Raw genomic sequence first — 27474 nt, 5'->3', positions numbered from 1 at the left:
TTTAACCCTATGGCTTGCTTTGTGTTTTGAAATTTGGGGATGGATGATTGAAATGGGTTCATTTTTAATGTTTATTTTAAAATATAAGTGACCAGAGGCATAAAATAATGTCTAACTACTAATTTTGTTCCTTGGATGAATTTAGAAGATAATGTTTTATTTTTGTTTTTTCTAAATATTCTATATTATTTCCTTAGCAGTCTTTTGTTTGTTTCCATGGGTTTATTGCTATTGTCATTGATACTTGTTACTTAAATGCGTTATTAAGTTGTAGTTGTATTATGTTACTTCAGAAAATGTAGCCTATAACATTACATATATATTTTTTTTCATCTGGTTGGTGGGATGAAGGCTGAATTTTGGAAATGTTTTAACATGTTGGGGGAAGAATTTCCTGTCTTCATTGTTTGAATGAAGTCATGTATTAGGTTTCTCCAGAGAAATGGAACCAATAGGATATATAGAGACATATAGAAAGAGATTTGTTATGCAGGGTTCCCTCATGTGATTATTGAAGCTGAGAAGTCCCGTAGTCTTCCATCTGCAAGCTGAAGACCCAGGAAAGCCAGTGGTACAGTTACAGTCCAAACCTGAAATTCTAAGCAGAGGAGACTATTGTGTAAGTCCCAGTCTCCTTCTGAAGGCCTGAAAGCCAGAGGGCCAGAGGATGTAAATCCTGGTTCGAGTTCTAAGGCTGGAGAACCAGGAGCACCAATGTCCAAGGACAGGAGAAGATCGGTGTCCCAGCTTAAGGAGAGAGTGAATTCATCTTTCCTCTACCCTTTGGTTCTATTTAGGCTTTCAACAGATTGGATGAGGCTCGCCTGCATTGGTGAGGGGGCTTTTCCTTCATCTACAATTTAAATGCTAATCTCTTCCAGAAACATCCTCATAGACACACCAGAAATAATGTTAGCTCAGTCAAATTGACACATAAAATGAACCATCACAGGCCATGAGTCCAGTTACATATACATAAGCTACTTTTTAAAAAAATGAAATATGTATTTAATTATATTATTGGTATATGTATTCATTAATTTTTCTGAACATTTTAAGTATTTTAAAGTGGGACCAAAGGTAGACTATTAGAATATCCCAAGACATTTAAATTTTTTTATGTTATTATATCTTTCATTTTTATATTTGTAATATGATTTATATTCAACTATAAAGTCACAGCAAAGAAAAGACAGAAAATGCAATTTGGATGTTTCTATATTCTCAGTTTTCTCTAATACCATTCCATATTTTTTTCCATAAGTTGGAAATTATCTATACTTTTCTATAATTGGTACAATGAAAGATATTAGATGCCCTTCTTTAGAAACTGCATATCAATGATATTTTCTATGAATTCACAATTAGAATAGGAAATAATCTGTTATGTCATACCTGTGTGGACTCTCATTTAAGAAAATCATAATTTATACGTAAAAACATTGTCAGGTATGCACATGCATGTGTATGAAAGGAACTATACAAAAAAATATACAAGCTTATCTCTGAGGAGTATTGTCGGTGTGAGTTCAAACAAAGGAAATAAAAACTTAGTATTAGATTTTTTTTTATACTTACAGTGACTGCCAATTTGAAATAGGATCCAATAAGTGATGAAAGAATGATGCATGATCATTATTTTTGATCAGAGACAACAAATATTATGATGTTAACTTGGTAAAAAAACAAACAAACAACAACAACAACAACAACAACAACAACAACAGCAAACAGCACTGCTTTGGAAGTTTGAAGGCCTGGAATCAAATCCTATGTGAACTTAGGTGATTCTGTTACTTCTCATCTATAAATAGACAGGGTTGATAATATTTTATAGATTAATGAATTGCATGTATTAGTGAAAAAGCAATTCAATTTTTTGTTGTTGTTTTTCTTTTTTTTTTTTTTTTTTTTTCCGAATAACTATAGGGAAGATTGTTTATTTTATTTTATTTATTTATTTATTTATTTATTTATTTTTTAATATATGAAATTTACTGTCAAATTGGTTTCCATACAACACCCAGTGCTCATCCCAAAAGGTGCCCTCCTCAATACCCATCACCCACCCTGCCCTCCCTCCCACCCCCCATCAACCCTCAGTTTGTTCTCAGTTTTTAACAGTCTCTTATGCTTTGGCTCTCTCCCACTCTAACCTCTTTTTTTTTTTTTTTTTTCCTTCCCCTCCCCCATGGGTTTCTGTTATGTTTCTCAGGATCCACATAAGAGTGAAACCATATGGTATCTGTCTTTCTCTGTATGGCTTATTTCACTTAGCATCACACTCTCCAGTTCCATCCATGTTGCTACAAAAGGCCATATTTCATTTTTTCTCATTGCCACGTAGTATTCCATTGTGTATATAAACCACAATTTCTTTATCCATTCATCAGTTGATGGACATTTAGGCTCTTTCCATAATTTGGCTATTGTTGAGAGTGCCACTATAAACATTGGGGTACAGGTGCCCCTATGCATCAGTACTCCTGTATCCCTTGGATAAATTCCTAGCAGTGCTATTGCTGGGTCATAGGGTAGGTCTATTTTTAATTTTCTGAGGAACCTCCACACTGCTTTCCAGAGCGGCTGCACCAATTTGCATTCCCACCAACAGTGCAAGAGGGTTCCTGTTTCTCCACATCCTCTCCAGCATCTATAGTCTCCTGATTTCTTCATTTTGGCCACTCTGACTGGCGTGAGGTGGTATCTGAGTGTGGTTTTGATTTGTATTTCCCTGATAAGGAGCGACGTTGAACATCTTTTCATGTGCCTGTTGGAAAAATATGGAACGCTTCACGAATTTGCGTGTCATCCTTGCGCAGGGGCCATGCTAATCTTCTCTGTGTCGTTCCAATTTTTAGTATATGTGCTGCCGAAGCGAGCACTTGTTGTTGTTTTTCTAAGACGCATTTCACAATCAAACCCTTTTATTTAAAGGTGATGATGTCCTAAGTTCTGTGTGGGCCTTGTCTGAACAAGCATTAATTTAGGGCTTACCCAATCTGAATTACCGAATTTCTTTTGCTCAAACATCTGGGTATAGATATCCATCACTGTAACCATTCATTCATTCATTGTGCTTTTTGATTCATTCCACAAGCCAAGCACTCTGCTGGGTGTCAGGGATGTAGATGAGTGGCAGAGCCCCTGGGTTGCTAGTGGAAGTGATATAAACGTATACAAATAATTGAAACACACAAAAATTAGAGTAAAACCAAAGTATAATAAGAACACCTCCACTTCTGAGAAAATTGGGTAAGGCTTTAAGACAGAGGTGACATCAGAGATATGTATTGATATAGTAAATGTCTATTGAATGCAGTATATGGTTGTGCCCAGCACCCAGTGCAGGGCAAGAACATGGTTGTTACTGAAGGAAAAAAAAAAAAAAAAAAAAGATGTGTAATATGCCGATACACAAAAGCATACAATAGTGTGGCTTTTTTAGGTTGTAGAGAGACACTGGGTGTTGCAATAGGTATATCAGATCTGGGGAGGAAGTGGCCAGAAGTAGCTGAAGTAACATAAAGAAGTAGCTTTGAGACTGATCATAAGGGCTTTGTGTGTTTTACTAAGATGTTTAGATTGCATCCTGCACAATGCACCAGAACCAGTAGAGGTTTGGCAGTAGGAGAGTGAAATCTCTGACCTATTTAGAAAGGTACTTCAGTGATTCTGCAAAAGGAGAAACTACTGGAGAGATTGTTGTGAGAATAGCGAAGGATAAAGCTCTGGTAGAATTTTGGAGGGAGTTTCAAGAAAAGTGTAAAATTAAAAGATTTCTAGAGTAAAATGGACATTTCATGACTGTTAAGAGTGTTGGAGAAACAAGGAAAAGATTATTCATTCTAAGCACAACTTTGAACCTACACTTTATTAAATCCATATTCTTAGACATTGGTTTAGGTACAGGGTACTCAGAGACAAACAGGACCCAGTTTTTCCCTTATAAAACATTGTTTGGTGTTTCTTCTAGTGAGATTTTGGTTTTTGTGATCATGGCAATAATTGATTAATACTTTCTTAATGTATAGGATAAGATTAAGCTTTCTCCAAATATAGAAATTAATCAGTGGGCTAAGTCTGATTGCTTTCTTGAAATTTCTTCAAATTTATCTTCAATATTTTGATGTCACTGAGTTGGTATACTATTCTCTGTTTCTTTCTAAATTACTTAGAGCATGAAAATATTTGTGCAGAATTTTCAAGAATAATTTATTACTGCATTAGGGAGAAATATAAATGTATTACCCCCCAGATTTTCATTGCAGTTTGCTTTTGAATATTTGTGGATTCAAAATGAGTAGAGAGGATGGTAATTAGTGTGCAGATTTTTTTAATTGTCTATAATAGGAAGTTAATTGGTGTTTTCCTTAAAGAATGAATTTAAGTAAATGTGATTTGAAAAGTGTAGTGTTGTTAATCGCACTGATCCAAGTAGTAGAGACTATTGATTGAGTAAAATAAGCAGTTTTGATTGTTAAACTGCAGGCCTCCTTCTGGGAAACCAGAATTAGATGGCGGTAATGATTATAATACTTAATACGTGATAACTCTGACCTAACTCTGGGTGTATTTTTACAAAGATTAGCTCATTAATTTAAGGGACCTGAATTCTGTATTCTGACCCTTCATCATCTGCCCACTGTATCCTTTTCATTATCTCACTTCACCTTTTCCTAGTATAATTCATCTAGCCCAGAGCTGCTTGCTGTTGGAATCCCTTTATCCTGCAAGTTGTCTTCTTATCTGGAATGCAAAAAATAGGTGCAACTCTAGCTACCTTCTGTGGCATCCATGTGGTCCAACAGAAACATATACCTTGCCATGCCAAATGGTGGAAATATAGGCTTACCCAGTGGTATGCCTTATCTTGGCTCTACTATCTCCAATATTCTTTTCCCACTCCCTAGGCAGACCTGAGACTGATCTGCTGCTTATCTGCACAAACAGACATCTAACCGGAGAATGGAATGCCTAAATTCCTTTCTTGAAGGCAACACATGTAGTCTCTCAGTAGTTGCTACTCTTAACAATAGCCTCTTATCATGAACATGGATTCCACCCAAAGCAGAGGGCTTGATGACAACCCTGTTCCATCACAGATTCTATGGAGGAAATGAAATAATGGTTGGTTGTAGCAAGGCCAGTTTTGCCTCTTGTTAGTAAGCGACTTATAGACTCTTTTAAATGTAAAATACTTAGCATCTCTCACAATTCCAGACCAAAAGGAAAATTCTCACATATCATCCTGTTGCAGGTAGATAGTTACATATGCATCTATACAAAATAAATTCTAGATACCCTTAGCTATCCTAGTCACAGAAGTAATAGAAAAGTAAACTTCTAAGCAATGTAAGAACACTCCCTCAGAGAGCCTTGGCTTTCAATTTGACCAAACTCAGGTCGAAACATTAGAATGTTATACAGGTTTAGCTTAATGATTTACAAATGTGATTGATGAGTTTTACTTAGTTCTCTCAAATGGAAGAATTAGTCTGTTCCATGTTCATACACTGAGAAATGACAACTGTCAGTAAAGAATGAGCGTATACCTCCCCCCCCACAGTCCCCTAATACCACTGTTGTTTAGGAAATATGAAAGTGTATAAAAATAAAGTATTTGATGACTTTATTGAGCTATACATAAAATGTACCTATTTAAAGGATACAGTTCAGTATCTTCTGTTATGTTCAGAGTTGTGCAACCGTTCCCACTATTACTTTTAGAACATTTTTCTTACCCCTCAAAAATAATCCCATACCCACTCACAGTCACTTTCCATATCCTCATCCTCCCAGCCCATTGGCAATCACTAATCTACTTTCTGTTTCTAAAGATTTGTCTGTTCTGCACATGTCATAAAAGATAGAGTCATACAGCATGTGGTCTTTTGTGACTGGCCTGTTTCACTTATCATGATGTTTTGAAGGTTCATGCATGTTTTAGCATGTTTCAGTATCTCATTAATTTTTATTACAGAAAAAAATATTATGAGTAAAATTAAAAAAAAATCTGTGGAAGATTAGATTTTCCATGAAGAAATTTAGAGATGGAATTAAGCATGCAGAAGACTTATTGATGAATAATATCTGTGAAAGGAAAGAGCTGAAGCAGGACTGTAAAGGGGGCTATCAGACCATGATGCACATCACCGTTCGTGGTCCCCAGAACAAAGATCGCCTATTGGAGGAATCCTCCATTGGGAGGGAATGGCCAGGCTCTTATACCACTGCCTTGCTTGGTGATTGGCCAGGGGCTGTCCTGAGAATAAGATGGAAGACTGAGGCAAAGCCAGATAAACCTTTCAGCTAGAGGCTTTTAGCTAAACCCACTCCTGCAGACCTTTCTTAAAGGGCATTTTGAGTGTCACATCTGTTGCTAACACAGCCAAAATAAGCATCTGTTAAAAACAAAGAGCTCCAGGTATCTGGGTGTGCCCTCTGAAAATGCTGCCTCCACTGCATATTCATTTGTTGTCTTCTCTCCCTCAACAGTTGGAAGGCAGAGGCTTTCACCTCCTTACTTCTGGTGTCAACTTTCTTCAAGTAAGAGTCTTTCCACACAGTGGGGTCTCAATAGATGCTGTTGGGAAGCCTGCATGGCTCAGTTGGTTAAACATCAGACTCTTGATTTCGGCTCAGGTCATCATCTCCCACAAACTGGGATTGAGGCCCGCTTCGACTCTGCTTGGGATTCTCCCTCTCTCTCTCTCTTTCCCTCTCCCTGGCCTTCCCCCACTCGTGTTCTGTCTCAAAAATAAATAAATTGGGGCGCCTGGGTGGCGCAGTCGGTTAAGCGTCCGACTTCAGCCAGGTCACGATCTCGCGGTCCGTGAGTTTGAGCCCCGCGTCAGGCTCTGGGCTGATGGCTCGGAGCCTGGAGCCTGTTTCCGATTCTGTGTCTCCCTCTCTCTCTGCCCCTCCCCCGTTCATGCTCTGTCTCTCTCTGTCCCAAAAATAAATAAAAAACGTTGAAAAAAAATTAAAAAAAAAATAAACATTTTTAATGCTTTTGATTGACAGATCTAGACAAGCAAGAAACACATTTATTTGGACCTGAAGTCTTCTTTTTTGGCGCACAATTAAAGAGTCCACTACCTCTTACAACTCCACACTGAAGTGGTCCAGAGGATTCCAAAGTACACATGAAAATTGCCCTGGAGCTGTTAGGTGGCTTCCTCAAGGGTATACAACCAAGGTAATGATAACAAAAATAGAAATCACAATTCTGTACAATGCACAGTGCTCACAGCACACTGACAGCCATCATTGGCGGTGAATGGCCATGTTTAGGTAATAAGCTTTAAAGACTTCTGCCTCTCTTAACACTGCACCTCTGCAGCTCCAGAGCCACTTCTTATTGAAATCTTCTTATGAATAACTATGACCATATGCTCCATCCAGTGCCCGGGTGTCCAAACCTTCCCTAATTCCACATACCTCACTGTGAACTGGGAAACCAATCTGTACTCCCTCAGCCATGAAATTTGCCACTCAGAAAACTGCATATTCATAATTTGAGAACCTGTAATGATGCATTGTAACTGACGGATGATCTGATCTCTAGGCACATACTGTTTTTAGTTTTACTTACTGACGATGGAAGAGATTTCTCTCATTTCTGTGATGGATCTTTATATACTTTTTATGAATCATGGTGACAGTGTGATAAAATTAAGAAATCCCATTGATTCAGTTATGAAGGACTTCATTGCTCAGCATGCATGATAAACCTGCATCATTGTTTGCACATAATATGCATATTTAGGGACATAATTCATTTCAGAGTACCTAGCACACTGTGTGATCATAGAGAAAGCCTTTAAAAAAATTTTTTTTCTTAAATTCCTTTGGGGCAAAAGCAATGGAAACTGTTTTGGAAAATAGTGGAAAGCCACATATCATGAGGAATTAATTAACTAAAATTTATTGTTTCAACACTTTAATTTCAATCACAATAATAAGTGATTATGTACATTTTTCAACTATCATAATCTTACCAAGGGATAGATTACTGCAGTTTCATTCTTGATAACTTAAATACCAACCCAGAAAACACTATCTTACATTCTCATAAGGAACCTCTCTCTGCAAAAATACATTAAATTAGCAGAATATTTGACCAAAACATACATATATTTTAATGTTTATTTTAGCTAAAATATAGGTAGGGGGGCACCTGAGAGGCTCAGTCGGTTAAGCCTGTGACTTTGGCTCAGGTTATAATCTCACAGTTTGTAGGTTTGCGCCCTGCATTCTGTGCTGACAGCTCAAAGCCTAGAGCCTGCTTCAGATTCTATGCCTGACCTCTCTCTCTACCCCTCCCCCACTCATGCCCTGTCTCTCTCTCTCAAAAATAAATAAAAATATTAAAAATTAAAAAAAATTCAAAATAAAATAAAATATAGGTAGGATACCCAGTGTCTTCCTTACTGTGTTCTGACACAAAGACACGATGGAAATTAGTAAATAAAACTCGAATTCAAGCTCCTCAAATAGAGTTTGAAAATAATACATTAATACTTAAAAGATTGTCAGATGTTAGAAGCAAAAAACAAGAGTATATTTCCTGGAGATGATGAAAGTAAAATGTACCTAATATCTAAATGGAAGCTTGAGCAACAGTACATATATACTCCCAGAAAACAGTAACTTGGCTGTTAAATTGCACTATGCCTTTGTCTTGTTGAGATATTTGATATCCTGGATGGCTAAAAGTTAAAAAAAATGAAAAACACAGTAAAGGATATCTCAATACTGAGCCTGTTCTCAATGTAAAGTTCAACCTATCTACTGTTTCTGCAACTTGAACCTCTCCCTGCTATATGTGCATGCATATGCACATTATACTCCATCCCCTCTTCATGGCTCAACAGTCAGTTTTCTTGTGAAAGGTTGACAGACAACTAACTCTAGGGAAAATAAAGGTGGGCTTTTTGAATGCCAGAATGTGATCGAAAAAATACACATAGACTATATAGTATTATTAGGAATGGATGTACTTACCTATTAGGGTTGATATGGTACTGGCATTCCAATGCTATGCCAGTCACACAAACAGATTTTTGATCTGTATTGAGTGAATACTTGCTGTCTCCCTATTTTTACTGTGCTGGGTATTATACTATGTCCTAAGAGGAGACATATTTGACACTCACTAGACATTCAGAAGAATGTGAACCCTGTTCTCAATGCCACTGTCTGTTTTAAGTGTCCCTAAGAAGATAGGGCCTGGAAATTATCTTAGATGATTAAAGAAGATATCCAGTGTGGTCACCTAACCTGTCTTGAAGCATGTGATATCTACTGGCATAAAAGCAGGAAGAACCCTGGAGTAATTACCATGAGTTAAAATGACAGAGAGACACATTTGACTTAAGTGTGAAGAGGTGAAGTACAAAGTTAGACCATTTGAATTTAACTATTTTTATTCATTCCACAGAGATTTACTAAGGCCACTCTGCACCAGGTTTTGTTCTGTATATTTTTATTTAATAAGTAAAACTTGCGCTTCTCATCCATGGGAGCAGGATTAGGGAGGGGAGGCAAGCAAACCAAGATGAGCATTGGCCAGTGGTATGGAGAATGTCTTCCTGTACTAGTTAGACAGTTGGACCAGATGTCTCCTATAGTCCTGCATAGAGCTGAGTTTCAGTGACTCCATATTAAATAACACTAGTTAGCAAGGCAGTATATGGTAAATGCCATAGGTGAAGTATAAAAATAAATTCTATAGGAGTTAGAGGAGAGAGAATTGCTTTCTTTTTAGAGTAATCTTAGAAAGCTGTACAGTGATAAAAAAGGGGATTTGAAGTGAGCCTTGCAGGATGGGTAAGACTTAGAGTAAAAGGAAATAAATGGTCTAAGAAGGGAGAGCAAAATGAATGAAGGGTTGAAGAGACAATTTCCCAGTGTGTTCAGGAGGGTAGTATTAAGCATCCTGGCCACAGTCATGACTATTGTAGAGGAAAAACAGGGACTTAGCCTAGAGAAATGGGTAGGGTCTTTGCATGGTGGAGAGGGAATGCTTCAATCCTTTACTGATGGAAGTACAAAAGAATACCTCCATATGTTCATTTGTTACTTAATATAACATTTTATGCCCTCAGAGACAGATCAGGGTTACTATTTCCTTTTTCCAGCATCATTAAAACTTGAGATGTACTTGAGTCTTTTCTCCTCAGAGGAAAGTATAAGGGTAGGTATGCACTGTTTTTGACTGTCAGCTGCTGCTTTTGGTTCACTGCTGAGACAACAGTTTACTCTTATTCAAGCTGTTAAAGTATTAGTTCAAAAACAGGGTTTAAGTAGGAAATAGGTGATCCAGAGAATGACATTGCTCCTCACTGAGTACAAGGTTGCACTCCAATCAAGGATGTTGTTCTCCAAGTGAAACAGAATTCAAATAGAAGATATAAAAGAAACCAAAGGTAGTGAGTGTCTCTGTGGTAAATAGATAAGTTCTCTTGATTTTCAGTGATACTTTTACTACTATGCTAGCTTTTACACAGTTGTCCAATGTGCAAAAATAATTCTAATATTTGCATTGACACAAATGGTGTAAGATGAAAAATTTACAGAAATCTGTAAATTTATATATGAGTGTTAAATGCACATGTAGTAAGTGATTTTTATGAACTATGCACAGAATTGAGCAGTACTGAAACTAAGCTAGGGATTGGGATGAATACATTCTATTATATGTATTTTATTATTTATTTATTTTTTTCATTCTGTCATGTTTAAAGTGAATGTGTTTGGTGTCTCTTGGCTGTTTTCCCTCTATTTATTATCTTACATCCATTCTGTGTTTTCATATAAAGATGAGCTGAATGTACAGATGACCAAAAACTTTTAATGATAGCTAATGAAGTCAACATGAGTTTTCCATGCATATTTTTAAATAATTTGCCTTTTAATATTTTAAATATTTTATTTTTAATTATTTGAAATATTTTATGCCTTTTGATACTGCCATGTTTAAATGTAGAATGGAAACTATAGCTTGTGTGACTTCTTACTTGACAGTCTGAGGTGGATGGAAGTAATACTAAAGTGTATTGAATGATTGTAGTCTTTCCTTCCTTTTTGGCTTGTCTCCTCAGGTTTCTCTGAATTTCTTCTAAAAGAGCATACCTCATAATGAGGATTACTTCTAGGCATGAGCAGCCAGTTAATGCTGTCCTAGAATTAAGGGATATTCCACTCTGCACTAAAGAATTATGGTTATATCCTAGCCAATTCTGACCCTTTGCAGAACTTCATCACTGGGATTAGTGTTCTTTGTACTTGGTACAATCAAATAGTGCTCATTTTGTGGCTGTGGCAAACCATCTGTCCGTCTCTAGGCCAGATTCAGCTCAAAGTTCTGTTTCTTTTAATCTCCACAGGGCTTTTATAGTTTTTTTATTTTGCATACCTGAGTGAGTGCTACCACTGTCGTGTTTATTTCTTAAGATGCTCTATTTAGAAGCAGCACCATTGTCTGGCCCTCAAATCATTGGTGATTGAGTCTTCTGCAGTGGTTGGAGGGTTTGTTGGAGAAGAACTGAAGCGACAATAGAATCTCAGTCCTACCCACAGGATGCTTATGTCGGAAATTTCAGAGGGCTTCCAAAGTATCTGTCTTTGAAAGAAGTATTCCCTGGCTATTCTGATGTACAGGCAGCACTGGGAACTATTGCAGTAGTGATTCCTGGATTAGAAGAGTGACTACTGCAATTAACTAAGCAGTATACACTAATTCAAAGCTTAGACTGTTGCAGTAATTCTCAAAGGGAAAAAAAGCCTCAAAAAATAAAACAGCAAAACCTAAATTTAATAATCCCTAGTGCTAAATATCTCATGTATGTTATGATAGTTAGTCTATTAATAGAACCTTTTCTTCTCATCTCAGTTTCTTGACTTTGGCCTCTATGTTATATCCCTCTCCTACTCTTTGCACATTCCAGGGCCCTCACTCTGCCTTCTTACCCTGGTGTCTAAGCTTCACAGACATTTCTTTTTCAACTGAAATTATTTTGTTTACTCTTTTATTTCCTTTTTCCTTTTCTGGAATGTAAGCTTCATGAGGACAAATCTTTGTTTTGTTCGTTTCTATATTCCATGGATTTAGAACAGTGGATGCTCCATTAACAGAGCTGAGTAGATATTTATTAATAAATTTATCACTTTCCTTAACTCCCTATCTTCCTATTGTGTCTTCTGTTTCCTTTTCTTTTGATTAGAAATTTCTAAGATTTTGAGTCCATTTTTTTATCTCTAAAGAAAAAAAATACATTTTCATATTTACAAATTATATCTCAGTTGTTACAGTTAGTTATTATCACCTAACCTGGATTATCCTGTTATTTAGGGGCAATTTTAAGAATTGATAAAGATATGATAAAGATATTGATAAAGATGATAAAATGATAAAATTACCAATTTTTAAGTTTCAATCATTCTTCTTTAATGTTAGCTTTGCATACCTCACAGAGGTAATGTGATGATTAATGTCTGTTTGGTAATTGCAAAATAGTAAGGCGCCCTGGGAAAAATAGTTCTATAAATGTACGTAATCAGTATTATAGTTTTCTCATTTATAGAACACAGACAGAAAAATACCTATTCCCATTCACAAGGGTATTATTGGAATTAATTAATTAATGTTTACAAAGCAGCCAGAATGTGGGGGAAAACATATTTCCTTTGCTATGTAAAGTGCATTTGAAAGGCAAAGAGGCAAATTGTGTTTGCAGTTTAGAGTTATTTACTTATTTATCTTGAATGTTGAGATAAATTGCTGTTTTTGCACGTGTCCTCGTCAACCACATACCAGATCCATATATATATATATATATATATATATATATATATATTTAGCTTCTATACTTGAACAGACACTATAGCCCTTTACTTCAGTTTCTGGAATCAACTGGTAAATGCTTAATATATTTCTTCTTTTTCAAAAGCAGCTCGTTCTGAAAACATAGAGGTGATTTTGTCCTGTTTTATTTTTTTTATGTTGACATGATATACTTTATTTTGTCCTTTGGATATGATTTTATGTAAAGCTACTGAATTTTGACATCTTTACAGATGTAGGTTTGATGTTACCATTTTGGCTCTTTACTGTGAGTATTACACTTGACTTCATATTGCTGCATTTCAACCGAGTGGATTACTAAAATGTAGGCTTTGAGAAAATAGACACAAACTGCGGTCATGTTGCTTTCCTGCAGTATTTATTTATTTTGTCTTCTGCTATTTGAAGTCTTTGAAATTAAAACTAAGCATTGATTTTATTTTAAGTGGGTTTCAAATGTGAATTTTGGCTCTAAACCTTGTCAGAGTACTCTACTTGCCTATTCAAGTTTGCATCTTTGTTGCCTCCTTACCACAGTGTTTTCAGTGGATTGTAGCAGGCTCTTCTCAGTTGATATTGATCCCCTTTTCCTAATTTATTGCATATTACACAGCTAGTGATTGCATAAAGCCACAGGGATTATGTGATTAACTGTGGTATCTTTATACTGACTTCTAGTTGCTTAACTGGTACCAAACAACCAGGTCACAGCCAGGGGCTCTAGTTAAAGTAGCGTCAAGCAGTCATTTGGTTATTTTTGCATGATCTTTTGATTGGCAAAATGCTGTATGAGAAAAGTAAAAATATGCTTGTGTAGAGAGAATGATTATTCTGCTCTGTATTTCCCTCCCAGACCTCCACTTATCCCTCCCTCAATGACAAGTAGCCCTGAGAATATTTCTGGTTTTCTCTTTTGTTCTGGAAACCTTTTGCTAATAATGGATAAAAATTTAGGGAAAGATAGTAAGTGTTGACAAGGAAAGATCAGGTGTAAAACTGAATTGTAAGGGCACCTAGGTGTCTCAGTCAATGTCCGACTCTTGATTTGGCTCAGGTCATGATCCGGGGTCATGGGATCGATCCTCATGTTGGGCTCCACACTGAGGGTGGAGCCTGCTTAGTATTCTCTCTCTCCCTCTCTGTCTGTCCCTCTCCAGCTCTTGCTCGCTCTCTCTTTCTCTCAAGATAAAAAATAAACATTAAAAAATCTCCTTTCTTGGGACACCTGGGTGGCTCAGTCGGATAAGCAGCCAGCTTTGGCTCAGGTCATGATCTCATAGTTTGTGGGTTCAAGCCCCATGTCAGCCTCTGTGCTGACAGCTCAGAGCCTGGAACCTGCTTTGGATTATGTTTCTCTCGGGCTCTCAAAAATGAATAAACATTTTTAAAAATCTCCTTTCTTAACAACAACTGAATTGCATAGGTATGTAAATGACATACAGATCCTTAGTGGGTTGAAGAAGAAACACAGGTTGGCCTGAAGGTTAGGTAAGGGTTATGCCCTGCTATAGTAATAAAAACCAAAAGGGCATCACTCAGCTTTGCTTTTTCTGTCCTTCAGGTATAAAACTTAAATTTTCTTTTTCTCTAGTGCCTTATCAAATAAATATAGATATTCTGATATGTAGTTTGAACATTTGGCTAATCATGTCATTGTGATTGTTACATGATGTATAAGAAATCTGCAAATAAAAAAATACAGTTCAACTTTAGTTAATATAATATATTTGGCTTTATGTTACTTTAAGGACCCATGAAGAGATGCAATTATTTCTTTGGGTGTTAGAGTGGGATTTGAATTCTTTAGATATGATGAAATTTTTACACTTTTTATTCCTCACTCCAAACTGACAAAATATTTCACAAGTCAAGGGAAACATTGCAAGTGGAATGAAAACACAATGCCCAAGACTGCATAAATTCATCTTGTTTTATTTACATTTTTTGATTTGGCAAAGCTAAATAACTGGATTTTTTCGCTGTTTTGACAGAGTCATGTTGAAATGTAACCTAGTACTTCTTTTAAGGTGCTTTTAACTAGAGCTGGAACTACAAAGACTGGAAGGCGAGAAATATATCTCAATTAACACAGGGTTTTCCAGGAATGTGCTTTTTGCTGTTCTGACAATAAGATTTGTTAGACTATTTAATTTGTTATTTTTAACCTTTTAAATAGTTCAGCAGAAGATGGAAATGTACCAATATACACGTTTAGATAAATATTTATCTGTTTACAATAGATCAATCTCCACGTAACTATCATCTTGTTCTGTGGCACATACAATTATTTGCTTTGCCAGTTAGTGTGTTATGAACTTAGTTTATATTCATGTAAAATAGTATCACCCACTTTTATAGTAGAAGGCTCTCTGCCTTGAATCCATATGTTTTCTTTACACAAGTAGAGGATAGGAAAAAGTGTATATATCAATATGCAGTTTTGATTGGAGATGTATTTGTCTAAAAACCTCCATCACATTATGTGAAGATGAGACTTTGAGGTATCTCAGTTTTTGGTTGAAAAGTCAATGTCTGCCATTACTTTTTGTGTCATACACCATATTTACTTAAATAATGTCATTCATGATGTCACTTCTATTGACCATGTATACCAATAGTTAGCATAGTGCTGGATGGGATGAAAGTATCTCTTCTTGAGAAAATTGGTTAAAAATATGATAGTAAATTTAGAAATCACATTAAAAGTTGTTTTTTTGGGGGGAAAGCATAAAAATTGAAGTCATTGTGCAATTTCAGCAAATGTTGGATGGCTCAGTATGTTGAAGTTCTCATAGTAGAAAATTACATCTTTCACTGAACTTTTTCAACTGCACCAAATGTGATACATTTTTTTATGCTCAGGCAGAAGTTTCTCTATTCAACTGGGGGAATAATCCTTTAACTTGGAATTGCTAAATGATTAGTCTCTTGTTTGCCGTGAACCTTATTGTCTATATCCCCTGTTCAAGCAATTAATCTTGTACTGCCTTGCAGTGTTTCTTGGGTTCCCTTGTGTAGTTATTTAGCTCCTCCATTGTTTATGGCCCCATGTTGAACATATCCACAAGTAAATTATTGAGGCAGAGAACAAGAGGTGTGTGTGTGTGTGTGTGTGTGTGTGCATGCGCTTACGTGTGTGTGTGTGATAATATGCTCTGAACTCCATAAATATTTTCAAAATACTGCAGAATTATAAGAAATTATGCAGATTTTATGTTATTTGAAGAATTCCAATACACTCAGTACTATAAAATAGGAAAGTACTGTATAATATCCACTAAATGAATTATAGTTGTATAATTATGGGAAAAGACATCACAGATAAGAGCTGCCCCCTAAAATAAGTTGAAAACATGAAGGGAACCTATGGTCTTAGAAAGGAGGTGAGTTAGTGAATTGTGACCAGAGGCTGGGAAAGGGGCTAGTAATATGCACGGCCTTATCAAATTACATTTTACTCTAAGTGCCTAAAGTTTTCAAAGCCTTTGAATATATTAGTATATTAAGAAATGCAGCTTATGTAGGCTTATCTGTGACCAATCTGATTTCCTTTGACTGATAAATTGATTAGGAGAAATGTATATTATTTCTAGAGATAAGTGAAGAATGGGTGAAATAAATTGCACAGCAGAGGCATATTGCACTTGCAGATTTATGGCTTATTAAACATTAGATTTAGATAACACAATAGAGAAAGGTGGTATCATAGATTTCCATGAGCAAAAGTGTCTGAAAAGGCAGCCTAAAAATAATAGAAAGGAAGACAACATACACATTAATGGAAGCAAATGATTGCTATTGTAACAAGTAGGTAGCATTGGAAGCAAACTAATACTGTGCATAAAAAGATGATCACTGTAAATGAATAGATAAGGTATATTAGAAAATCAGCAAAATCTAAATAATTTGAAATGCTTGCTCTTTCTTATCTCGAATAATTCAGAAGTAGCTCAGTAAAGAAAATTATAGACTAGGAATTATTGGATAACTATAGTTGCTGATATCCCTTTTGTCTTTGGGATATGGCTAAGATGTATTGTTCTAAACCTGGTTGGAACAGAGATATCTCAATAATAAGCAGGAAATAAATCTTTCTGGGTTTTTTATAAAATCAGTGATCATCTTGAGTGTCAATGTTTTGAGGCTGATACTTCATGTGCTTTCCAAAATCTTTTATTCCTTTTACTTAAGTTTTTGTTTCCACCTGAATTAGAAAAGAGAAAGTAGGTTTACTTGGTTAATCACCAAATAAGTAGTTCAGAATCACTTTTATAGTATTTGTGATTTGATGAGTAGCTCATCAATAGAGGATAGATGATAGGCACATATGGATAAATCTCCATGTTGTTCTCTAAGGTAGACTATAAGAGAGGAATGGGAATCTTTCTTGGAGGCCTATTAGCCCCCATCTTGAAAAGCTGTTAGGTTCTTCCTTTAACTTCCTGAGGAAGAAAACAACAATTATAGATACTAGCAGCTTGACTTTAGCCAAAGGAGCCTCAGCAGAACTTGGAATCTTAGGTCCAACAAAATACAGCAAAAAAGCACCATAGACTGTGACATTATTGTGTCATTATTAGCTAATATTGATCACCCAAATGTGAATCAGATACAGAGTTCTACCAAGTACAGCAGAAGGTCTAACTGAGACGAATTTGTGCAGGCATCACTTCTAATTACCTAGATTTAAGGGCCCCCTCCTCATGCGCAGGATATTTTAACATGTTCTCAGGAAGTCTACCCTGGGAAAGAGTTTGAGAGGTTTGTGTTATAGAAAACAGAAAAGATCACAAAAGGATGAAGTAGGTCTTAGGTACAGAAATTGTAATGAACCTTCAAGTTTTGGATTTTCTTGGGCACTGGAGACTTACTGTGTCTTCTACTGCTGAGGTCGTTGTCATTGTAAAAAAAAAAAAAAAAAAAGAAGCTGCTTTTATTAATCCATATTGCCTCATTTGTTCTGCCTGGTGACCAGTAATTCAGGGATAGAACTTTAGGACTAGAAGAGAACACAGTTTACAGTATTGGTGTGGTGGCTTCTAGGAATGGCTGTAGTTGCTACCTATTATGGCAATTTGTAGCATTTTATTTATTTTTTCTGCCCTTTGCTGCCACCAAAGAAGGTTAAGTCACAAGATAGGGTTAGGTTTGGGTAGGGAAGAAAGGGAGGATCAAAACTCTGCATGGTATTACTGAGTCTTGTCAATTGTGATGTAAAGATTTCAAGTAAATTCTTTTAAGATGTAATTATTTGAAACAGCTGTGGAGCATCCCAACTACCTCTATAACTCCTGCCAGGAACTCTGTTGTGAAATGCCATCTAGAGATGATACTGAGAATTAACAGGAACTCATTAATTGATTTAAAACAAACAAAGGAACAAACAGGAGCACCTGGGTGGCTCAGTTGGTTAAGCATCTGACTTCGGCTCTGGCCACGATCTCATAGTTCACTTCTTGGCTTCGAGCTCTGCATCAGGCTCTCTGCTGTCATCACAGAACCATCTCTCACTCTGCCCATCCCCCGCTTACACTCTCACTCTCTCTCTCTCTCTCTCTCTCTCTCTCTCTCTGTGTGTGTGTGTGTGTGTGTGTCTCAAAATAAATACATAAACTTTAAAAAAATTAAATAAACAAACAAAACCCAAACCTGGAAGACATTTTTAGATCAGTATTTAAGGAGGTGAGCAATGCAAAAAGCAGTTGAGAGTCACAGAGATGTCTTTAGGAAACTGCTTTCTACCAGCAGTCAGTGTTAAAGCAACAACCACAGGGAACATCCAACTTGGTAAACTGTGGTAAACTGTTGTTGCTGAAAGCTACCACAAAGAGACAGTGTAGAAATTGAGCAAATGTAGAAGTACAACCTCAAGATCAGTGTCACAAGGCCTTGCTATGAAATGTTGGCCCCTAGGTCTGACTTGAGAGGCATTATATGGAGTGTATGGGCCAATGGGACGTTGTCATGCAGAGTGTAATCTCTGACATGTCTCCATCACAGTATGAGTCACCCTTGAGGAAAAAAAGAGTCCTGGGCATCTCAAGAAACTGAAGACTGCTGTCTTTCACTATATTCAAGGAAGGAGGCTGAATGACAATTTTACATGTTCCGGAAGGAATACAAGTGGAATTTCCTGGCAGTCATAGAGACATAGGCTCCAGGTTCCTGGTAGAATGTGTAGTCTTGGAAAGGATCAGGGTCAAGGACATCTCCCTGTTTGTTCTGTTCCTAATATTGGTACTATAGCTTATTATAAAATTGATAATTTGTATGAAGGCAATGTGGCATGCTTCATGTGACTTGATTTGTTTCCCTCCTCTCCATTATGTGGTTTATTAAAAATAATAATTTGTCAAACTGTGCATAAGGGATAGTCATTTTTGTGTCTTGTTGAAAAATATTTCTATAAGTATACCAGTATGCAGAAAAATAATAATTGTAAATCGATGTCCTAATACAGATAATGTACACCCAATAGATACTCCAAAAAGTATTGATAATTTATTTAGATTCAAGGACATATTGACAGTTTTATTATTATTCACTGCAGTTACTTAACATATGTTCCCTGGTAAACATTGGTGAGACACAGTGTCCATGGAAACAAAAAATATATCATATAGAAAAATATAAAGTATACTTTATGTTTTGGGTTCTGGTGTTTGACATTAGTGTTTATTAACTTTGGAATAGTTACTATAGGAAAGGGCATTTGTGAAAGAAAAGAGTATTGAAACAAGAGTTATTACATCCACTGCATCTCAAAAAATTTCCTGTATAAGGTAAAAAAACTTAAATTCCCTGAGTCTTTCTACTTTTTGTAATATTTTGGACTCTTTCTATGAAAAAGTCTCATGAAATGCAGTTGGTACCCACTCTACCCCCACCTTAATGTAGACTTGTACAACCAGAACCTTGCCTTGGGCTACCATCTTTCCAGACCCTTCTCTGGACATCTTCCTACCACACTTCTCCCAAAGGGACATGCCCAACTGAGCCCATGTCCACCTCTGTCCTGTCCTCAAATACCATGCCATTGGTACCAGGGAGCCAGAAACCCTCTACCCCAAATAAACCCTTGTTGTGCTTTCTGGCCCTGCTAAGGTTTCTTCCAGGATGTGTCTTGGAGGCTCAGGGAAGGGACAAGGAGAAGCTAATAGGGCACAGATGCAGCTGGTGGTCTCCAGGCACATGCCAGTCTTCTGATTGTCCTGATGAGTTCTGTTTTGGGAAGAGAATGGGGTGAGGCTAAGGGCTGGGTTCTTAGTTTGTACTCTTCCTCCCGGCCTTCCAAATGGTTCTAAATACTAAAATTAAAAACTAAACTAAACTAAAAACAGTCAGTTATTTGTGGATCAAAAATAACAATCTGTTTATGATTAAGTGAAAGAGAATTAAGATTGCATGAACTAACTTTTAAAAGTAAAGGAGTTTTTTTTTTTTTTCAAATAGTATCTTTCCTTTTTCTTTTTTAAGTTTATTTATTTTGAGAGAGAGTGCATGTGAATAGGGGAGAAGGAGGGGCAGAGAGAGAGGGAATGAGAGAAAATCCCCAGCAGGCTCAGCATTGTCAGATCAGAGTCCATCACGGGGCTCAATCCCACAAACCACGAGATCATGACCTGAGCTGAAATCAGGAGTTGGACACCCAACTGACAGAACCATCCAGGTGCTCCAGTATCTTCTTTTTTAGAATATTTATGTTCATATAACTATGATATTTAGTTGAAAATTGCTAATAGTTTCATCTATTGAAGATTTAGATATTGTTTAAACTCATTAGTAGTCAATTTTAGGAATAAAACTAAAAGCAAGCAGAAAAACAAAAATCTCATGGTCAAATCATAAGTAATAGAGTTCTACTCATTTCGTGTATCCATGGGTAATTCACAGTTAGGTTTTATTTTTTTTAAAAAATGAAAGGGATTATATTCTTTCCATTTTTTTCTTTTTACCCACTCCTACAAGTATTCTGTTTACCCAGGACTGGCTTAATTACTGTGTCTATGTGTTTAGTGTAGCACATCTTTATAAGTGGCTGCTCAAATACTTCGAAGGTAATATTTCAGAATTTGTGGTGATGTAATTCATTGCAAGGCAAAGAGTCAAAATGAAGGCAATGTAAAATAATTTGGGAAGTTGTTAAAAATAATTCAGAAGTTGCATAGAAACTGAGTCATGAAAATCAAGGAAGTCCAGTTGTCCAAAAAGCAATTAATTGTAGTTTGTGATAAAGAATTTGGGATTGGAGGAAGGCGAGAAGGAGGCGTAAGAATCATGTTATGGAACAGGAAATGATTCAGCAGCACATTAACTGTATGACACAAACAGGATAGAGAATGCTCTCATTTTAATTGGTACTGAAATTAGTGGCACAGAAATAACTATAAGAAATCTGGGTAGTAGATAGCAAACACTGAAGCCTTATCTGACCTGTAAGCAGTCTCAGAAGTAAAAATAAAATAACAGGAATAGTATAGACTACCAAAAAAATATAGTCAGCAAATGAGTCACTATTTATACTTCATCCAACAAGTATTTATCGAGTATCTCGTATGTGCTGTGTACTGAGCTAGGTACAAGGTACTTCAGTGAACAGAACAAGATGCTTGCCCTCTGTGGAGCTTGCATAAGTGGCTTTAAAACCAAGCTTACCCTTCACTTATTTCCTAAAAGATCCACATTTAATGATGCGTTTTTCACACATCCATAAAGAGTATATTTTATGCACATATGAGGGCATCAGTATGTCTGTAATTAAAAAAAATCTTGCAGTACAAGCTTTTGCTATACCTAAAAATGAAATACAAATGGAACTAGGGAAAGATTATTCTACAGGTAAGCAAACATCTGAAATAAATTGTTAGTGGCCATATTGGCACATCAGATAAACAATTTGACAATTCAGTGATTGATTTAAAAGATAATTTTCTTATTGTAATTGTTGTTTCTCTTTAACTTTTGTAAACCTGGTCTAGGCAGAGAAGTCTGTCTCTACCCCTCAATTCACTACATCGTCTTTCTGCTTCTACCACTCAGTGTTTACCTCTAAGTTCTGATACCACCTCTCCATCTCTGTGTCCTGTTAGAGATGGTAATAGCTTCCTACTATTGCTAGATCCTGGATGCTTGGTCACCCCCTGTTGGTTCCCATAGCCCTCACCCGTACTTCTGTAGATTATCTGTTAATTAAACTGTCGGTTTAACTATTTTGTGTGTGCTCCCAGGACCCTGAAAGATTCAAAGATATAAATAGCAGTGATGAAAAGAAGCTCAGGTCCAAATACCTAGGTCCTCTCAGCTCTTAATCCACTTGTAGGATGGGGAAGTGTACTCTTCCAGAAGATTTTAACATTGAGAAGTCTTGGACAAAAACCATGAAGAGAATGTCTGTGTGAGAAAAGCTGAAGAATCCATATACTCTAACTGCATGAGTTTAAAAAACATTTAAGCCCATAGGCAGTATTAGAGCCACTTCTTTGAAAAGCTCCTTTGTAACATTTAAAAATATTCTCTCCAGAATTCTGTCATATTAGCATAGTCTAAAACAGGACCAAATACTGCATGAGAGATTAAAGCTAAGAATTATGTTTCTTCCTCTTATTCTGTTTCTTAGATTAATGGTGAATGACCTATCCTGTGTGGCAATTTTCATTACCATTTGTTCAATCCCCTTATATCCAGACTGCTGTGGGAGAGACATTGTAGCTGCACCCAGCACATTCCTCTGATCCCTGTTTGAAACATTCACATATAGAGAAGCTATCTAACATAGCAAATGACTTGTACTTGGGTTGAATCTTACCATGTTTGGGTAATTCCTTTTGTCCCTTTTTTTTTTTTTTTAAGAAAATTAGCTTCGTCTCTTGTACAATTTGTTTCCCCCAAATTTGAATATCTTTCAAATGTTGGCATTGTATTATATTATAGCTTTATTCGATGCCTCAAATTCAAACATGTTATCTTTGTATGCATTTAGTTCTGGAAAACTAAAATTTCAAAGTTAAAAACAAGCTGACAGTATTAGGAGTAAGATGCAGTCTACTCTTAGGGACTAAGGGGTAGTAGCATGCACAGATGAAATATTCATTTTGTGCTATCCTTCCTAAAATAAGTCATCTCTTTCTAGAGCATAAATATCTTCTATTGCTAGTTTAAAGGTTTTGCCAATGCATTTTTTTTAACTAAGCAGAGTTTGGGATTGATTTATGTAAGATAAAAATAGTCACTTTCTCTTCTTACAAAATGTGTCATATGCATTGAAATAAGAAAGTTCATTTTGAGTAAATGGAACCACTGCACTTATAGAGCAAAGTTTACATGTATAACAGTGTCCTTACATGCATAAGTACTTAGTGCATCGTGGTGGATATAAGGTTTTAGAGACATAAACAGTATCCCAATTTGTTTTCTGTTGCTACATTCTTTTCTGAGATAGACTACTTATTGATATAAGTTTTATCATAATAATTATATATATAGTCATTTGTCTCTTTTAAATTCTGTTGGTTTTTATGTATAAAAATTGGTTTGAAATGGCTTTTATATTTTTAACAACACAAGCCAGTTACAGACTAGTCATGGTGAATAACGTCTAGCAGAATTAAATTATGTCAGGTTAGTTAACAGTATCTTTTATAATATATTCTACTTATTATTTTATTCATTTTGATTCAGAAAACAGCTATTTACTGGGTGATATTTATGTGGGTATCATGACAGCTACTTGGTACACTCTGTAAATAAGATTTAAATCACCACCAAAGTTGTGGTGGAATCTTTTGTCCAGTGGTAGTTCTGAGTAGTAGTCAGTTATATGATGCTTCTGGTTGAAGTCATCCAGAATCATTGGCTGTTTTGGACATCATTTTACCAATATGTGTACATAGTCCTCCCTCCCCAATTGCAAAACAAAATAACAACAAAAATCTATGTATTGTTAAAAATTGGTTGTTTAATAATGAATTTATTTCTATGACTAGCTTTCTCATATAGACAACATAATTATATCAACTAAGACTCTGTAGTCGTTTTGAAGAAGGATTTATATTGGCCATAAGTTTTTTAAGATCTATCACAGCAGACACAACAATACATAATCTAACTTTTATAACCTGCATAGAAGTGACTTGAATTGTGCAGGTTGAAAGATATACTTGAGCCCATTCAGATATAAAATGCTGGTACCTTTATCCTTAAAGAAATTATTTGGTTTAACAATAGCTTTCCTTTTATAAGAAAGAAAAATAAAAGTTGGAAGTATCTAATGCCTAATATAAATGATTCTATTACAATTACAGTTGCTGGGCAACTGAAGAGGATATGAGAAGTTTAAGCTTTGCAGTAGCAGGAAGCCCAGTTTTTAGTAGTGGTGGATTCATTTTCTTTCTTTTCAAAGTACAGGAAATGGAAAACTGTATGGTTTAATGAGACTTTTAAATATATTTAATGTTTGATGATAAATAGGTTAGATTCAGTATGCCCAATGTGATTACTCTAGTATTTACTCAATAAATCATGACAGATGACATTAACTATTGTATTCTTTCTTTGGTTTTAGAAGTACTGGACAGGGGCGCCTGGGTGGCTTGGTCGGTTAAGCGTCCGACTTCGGCTCAGGTCATGATCTCACGGTCCGTGAGTTCGAGCCCCGCGTCGGGCTCTGTGCTGACCACTCAGAGCCTGGAGCCTGTTTCAGATTCTGTGTCTCCCTCTCTCTCTGCCCCTCCCCCACTCATGCTCTGTCTCTCTCTGTCTCAAAAATAAATAAACGTTAAAAAAAAATAAAAAAAAAAAGTACTGGACAAATTTTCAGTTTTACAAAATAGAATTATTAGTTATTTAAATCCTAACCAATATATGATTATAAATTTCTATCATATGTATTCTTTATATTCTGGCCATATTAATGAAGGATTAGGGATAGGAGAGAATAGAGAAAATATAAAAAGATATAAAGAAAAAGATGAGTAGCTTTCTACAGCCATTGATGTTCAGTTGCTGCAGTCTGGTAACAGTTCTCTTCCAGAGTCATTAGTTGGTTGCCAACCCAGGGTATCTTTTTCTGTACCTAAGATTTCAAATCACAGAAAAACTGTACCCTGAAATAGACGCTATCAAATGTTAGGCCCTGAGGTTGTTCCCATGCGGCTCTTACTATACAATTTAGATTTTTGATTTAAGGGGCATCTGGGTGGCTCAGTTGGTTAAGCGTCTGACTTCCACTGAGGTCATGGTCTCACAATTTGTGGGTTCGAGCCCCATGTCGGGCTCTGTGTTGACAGCTCAGAGCCTAGCACCACCCTCAGATTCTGTGTTTCCCTCTCTCTGTCTCTCCCCTGTTTGTGTGCTCTCTCAAAAAAAATAAATAAACATTAATTTAAAAAAACATTTATTTTTCATTATTTTTATTAACACAGAAGTTTAATGAATATTTGAGTTGCTCAGAAATAAGGTACTGTGAATATCCGATAGTCTCAACATTATAATTAAGATATTGCTGATCTTTAAATAACTTTGTCCCTTGATTTGGGTATTTATTACTTATTAGAAAATACAAATTATTATCTATAGAAAATCACTGTTTTCATGAGAAAATTTGTATCATAGAAAAATTAAACATTGGCTTTATACAATAATAAATTTTTTTTATAATTCTGAGAAGAGCTTTATCTTAATTTAAAAGTTGAAATTACTAGCCTGCATTTTTCCAATATGATTATTTAAATGTGCTATAGTAGTGACTAATTGAGTTTATGTATGTAATTTCCTGAAATATATTTATATGCTGAAAATAGTCTAATTCCAAAAATTAGCATTTCTCTGTCGAATGAAGAAGAAAAACAACTATTTGTGGGGTACCCATGAAATGATTTCACTACTCCCTCTGCCATTCTTTTTGTATGTTTTGGGGGGAGTTCTCAAAAGAAGGGTAGAATGGTTCTAAAATATGGGATTAAATCTAAGTGTTGGCCAGCTATGGTGAAGTTGGCAATTCCAGATTTAGGTTCTTGTCTAGACATAGCTCTTTAAGCAATTATTTATATTAATTAAATACATGTGTTTAATTGGAGAAGCTGGTAATGACTTGTAAGGATATGTCCAATTTTGAGACTTTGTGCAGTGTCTTTGAACTAAAATTGTTTGCAGAAAAAAAGACCAAAATTTACTGTTTTTGTTGTTGTGTGTTTGTGTTTTTTGCATTCAATATCCTTTATAGTTACTTAACACTTAGAACCTAAGGAATAGAATTTACTTTAGGAAACAGTAGGATAAGTTAAAATTCAAGAACAAATTTTGAGAACAAAATAAGAACAAATAAATGGCTCTCCAAATGTTCTAGAATGCCATCATGAAAATGAACTGACAAACCTATAATAATTGAAAGAGATATTGAGTAATTACATCTTCAAATAAATTATAAATGGCTTAGACATAGTACTAAATAGGGGATATCTATGCAACACTTGAAAAACAGCTAAATTACCTTAACTGAAGGAAATGTTACTTTTCCTTCACTGCTTTCCCACACTTCTGTTAATACATGGTACTTCTTCATAAGTAGAGTAGTAATAATTATTGAAAAGCCAACTAAATGATGTAGCAAATGATTTAACATATATTAAAATAGAGTCTCTAGCTTTATTGAGATACAGTTTATATATCATACACTTTAACCTGTTTTTAATAAGTTTACAGGGTCATGCAAACATCACCACAATCTAACTTAGGACATATTTATCCTCCCGCAAAAAAAATTCCACAGCTATCAGTTATGGTTCACCATCTCCTTCATACACGACCTCTCCCCTACCTAGACCCAGTTTGAGGCAACCATAGATCAACTTTCTATCTCTATTTCTTTTTTTTTTTTTTAATTTTTTTTAACGTTTATTTATTTTTGAGACAGGGAGAGACAAAGCATGAACGGGGGAGGGTCAGAGAGAGGGAGACACAGAATCTGAAACAGGCTCCAGGCTCTGAGCTGTCAGCACAGAGCCCGACGTGGGGCTCAAACTCACGGACCGCGAGATCATGACCTGAACCGAAGTCGGCCGCTTAACCGACTGAGCCACCCAGGCGCCCCTCTATCTCTATTTCTAAAGAATGTATCTCCAAAGGTTAGCTCGTTGCTCTAATTTTTTGTTTGTTTTAGTGTAGCACATCAGAATATCACTTGTTCATTGCTGTCCAGTATTTCCTAGAACAGCTTGACACAAAACACAAACTTCTAGCACTATGTATGTTATCCTATTAACCGTTGATACCTATAAAGTATTTTCCTTTTTAAGTAGTAAGATATGTTAACATTTCAGGAATTACTATGTATCAGCTTGAGTCTAATTTGTCAAGCCTTCTTGGTATCATTTTACAAATCTTTACTCATTAATATTCCTTAGGTACTTTGTTACAAAAGCATAGTCATCTTATTGCAAAATAAAGACCACTATTGGGATGCTTAGGTGGCTCAGTTTGTTAAATGTCCAACTTTGGCTCAAGTCATAATCTTGCGGTTTGTGAGTTCGAGCCCCATGTCAGGCTCTTTGCTAACACCTCAGAGCCCGGAGCCAGCTTCGGATTTGTCTCTCTCTCTCTCTCTCTCTCTCTCTCTCTCTCTCTCCCTT

At 35.9% G+C, this 27474-nt stretch overlaps 1 protein-coding gene and 1 non-coding gene across 16 annotated transcripts in view; one reads left to right on the top strand and one right to left on the bottom strand.

Moving 5' to 3' along the window:
• NAALADL2 (N-acetylated alpha-linked acidic dipeptidase like 2) overlaps window positions 1-27474 on the top strand; it is a 1343235-nt gene that overhangs the window by 360126 nt on the left and 955635 nt on the right. The window lies entirely within an intron of this gene.
• On the bottom strand, window positions 2778-2885 carry LOC122198951. Its single transcript, XR_006193239.1, has one exon. It is a non-coding gene; the product is annotated as a U6 spliceosomal RNA (small nuclear RNA).

The sequence above is a fragment of the Panthera leo genome, chromosome C2, assembly GCF_018350215.1.
Source record: "Panthera leo isolate Ple1 chromosome C2, P.leo_Ple1_pat1.1, whole genome shotgun sequence".
Classification (NCBI taxonomy): Eukaryota; Metazoa; Chordata; class Mammalia; order Carnivora; family Felidae; genus Panthera; species Panthera leo.
Note: the sequence above shows the minus strand (reverse complement) of the source record. Positions and strands in the feature narration are given on the sequence as shown.